The sequence below is a fragment of the Halyomorpha halys genome, unplaced genomic scaffold, assembly GCF_000696795.3.
Source record: "Halyomorpha halys isolate HHAL.00 unplaced genomic scaffold, Hhal_1.1 Scaffold342.1, whole genome shotgun sequence".
Lineage (NCBI taxonomy): Eukaryota > Metazoa > Arthropoda > Insecta > Hemiptera > Pentatomidae > Halyomorpha > Halyomorpha halys.
Window position 1 is genome coordinate 149746 of NW_027105151.1, and position 2707 is coordinate 152452.

The window sequence follows — 2707 nt, forward strand, 5'->3', positions numbered from 1 at the left end:
TATTTTTTTTTTTACTTTTATCATCCCATAGGCGTTGATGACCAGAGGGTTTTACGCCTTTAAGCAACAATCAACAACAACATGACCTTCTCTTATTTATTTTTATTATTTTTTTTTTTTTACTGTTATCATGCCATATGCGTTGATGACCAGAGGGTTTTATGCCTTTAAGCAACAATCAACAACTTCATGAACCTTTTTTGATGTAATCCTCTATTGACTCCATATGTAATTCCCAATGCAATTGGCTTTTTCTTATGAACCATGGAAGTACTAACTGCGATTCTTAGGACTTTATTTTGAAAAGATTGTAGTTTTTTCCTTTTCGTGAAGGATGCCGCTCCCCAGACTTCACAGCAGTGGCCTGAGAATTGTTTTAAATATAAAAACAGTTGTTTCTGGTTTTTGTTTGGAATTTCTGTTTGGATAGAATATAGCATTGCTAACCTGGCATAAGTTTGAGTTAGTTTGATGTTGATATGGTGATTCCAGGTAAGGCGGCGATCTAGGTGAATTCCCAGGTATCTTACTTTTTCACTGGCAGGATTCCATTTCACATTTTTATCTTTGTGGATCGTAGAGTAAAAACTTTTGAGTTACATTTTTCAATCTATCCATTTAGTGAAATATTGTTCTAGATCATTAAGGTGACTTTGCAAAGTGTTTCTAGCCACTACTATGTCATCATGAAGTGTTGTTGGTAGTTTTAAAGATATACAGCTCGGAATGAATTTTTTTTTTTAAAGTTTTTATTTTTATACTCATTTTTTTATCCTCCCTACTATACATGGCAGACTCATCAATTTTTACTAGTAATTATACATAGTTTTCAATATGTTACAAAGAACCGGAGTGAAATAACTGCCTTTTTTCTTCTCATGTGCTCTTGTACTGTTCGTAAACACATACCATTAAAACGTAAGTAACCAAGATAGGATATTGTAAGGGATACAAAGAATCATTGGTGGGAAGGTGCCATATTGTGTCAATATAGGATCCCGCTAAGCTTTGTCGAGAGAACGTGTTTCCTTGCTGTTACAGGCCCAACAGTGTATATAGCTATTTCCTGTATACACTGCGTTGGCATGACAGAGTTGGTTTCATCTGTTGTATGAGCTCGAACTAACAACACAACACATGTATTAGTACATTTGCTTAGGGAGATTCTGTCGATCCTTCTCTTATAGCCATAAGCTTTTGTTTAATTATAATGATTATATTACTAAGAACACAATTATTAACATAATGATGGACAAAGAACTAAATTTATCGAGCCCCCAGTTAATTTGAGAAACCCATTTAAAACTATTTTGTTTTATATATAAGGATGGACTGGGTTGCGGTAAAAAAAAAGAATAATTGTTTTAAACTATTTTTATGTCCGACGTTTCGCCCCACTTAGCAGGGCTTCATGAGGGCTAAAACGATTTAAAAAAACTGAGAATATTACAACAATAAGGTAATTTAAGCTAGGATAAATATTACGTAAAAATAAAGTGACAAGAAATTACATATAAATAAAAGGAAGGAAGAAAGACATAAAATAGTATCAGCATAAAATAAACAGTAATAGAAAAAAAAATAAGTAGCAATGGCAACAGTAAAAATTTTAAAAAATACGTAAAATATACAGTTAAAAAGTACAGGAGACGTACGTAAACAAAAAACGGAAGCGTGGAGGAGTGGGGAGGAGGTGGCCAGCCGTTTAACGGCTATATTTCTATTTCAAATACGTCGCGTATACAGGAAGTAGTCATAAAGACATGACGAAAAATACGAGTATATACTGAAGAAAATATAGTTAGGGTAGTTAATACAATATAGGATATAATAACAATGATTGTAAAAGAAGTAACTAATAATAAGTAAATGTAAATAAAGAGTATAAAAAAAAAATTAGAAATAAACAAATAAGAAAAATAATTAGACAATGATAACAACTGTAGATCTTATATATCGTGAAAATAATCATTTTTCTACACTGATAATAATAATATTAAAGATAACAGGAGTAACATGAAAATACAAAATAAAATAAAAGTACAAGGTGAGATGTAAAAAGATTTTATAAGATAAGTAATAAAGTATAGAAATTAGTGAAAAATTGTGATGGAATGTTAACAATATAGGTGATGATAATAATAAGTGAAATAATGAAGTGTAGATAGTTGACCGTAGATTAATGATTGGAAGGTATTAATGAATAGAAGGTAGGCCTACAGTTGCAGGCCTACCTTCTACGCTATAACCCCTGATGAAGACCTGAAACTCAGGTCAAAACGTCGGCATAAAATAAATAAATATGGTTTTGTTTATTTATGTTGTTCTTTGCTGACCGCACCCCCCGACAAACGTCTCCAATTAATAAGTGAAATAAGTTAATAGAAACATGTGAAGTAAAAGTTTAGAAAAAAAAAACCAACGTAAAGTGAATCCAACCAAAGTAAATGTGAAAGTTAATAAAACATAGATGAATAAATATAAGTTAATGCAGCGGTAGATAATATAAGTGATAGAGAGATAACAAACAGGTGACAAACAAAAGTATAATAGAAAAATTTGATGATGATGATAAAATGAGCATAAAATTATTTAGTCTTAATTAAGTTTAATATATGGCTGTAGTTATGTGAGATACAGTTTTTATAGATTTTGTGGTTAACTGGAAGGGGTTCAAGACGTATATAAATGGATTCTGAGACTATTT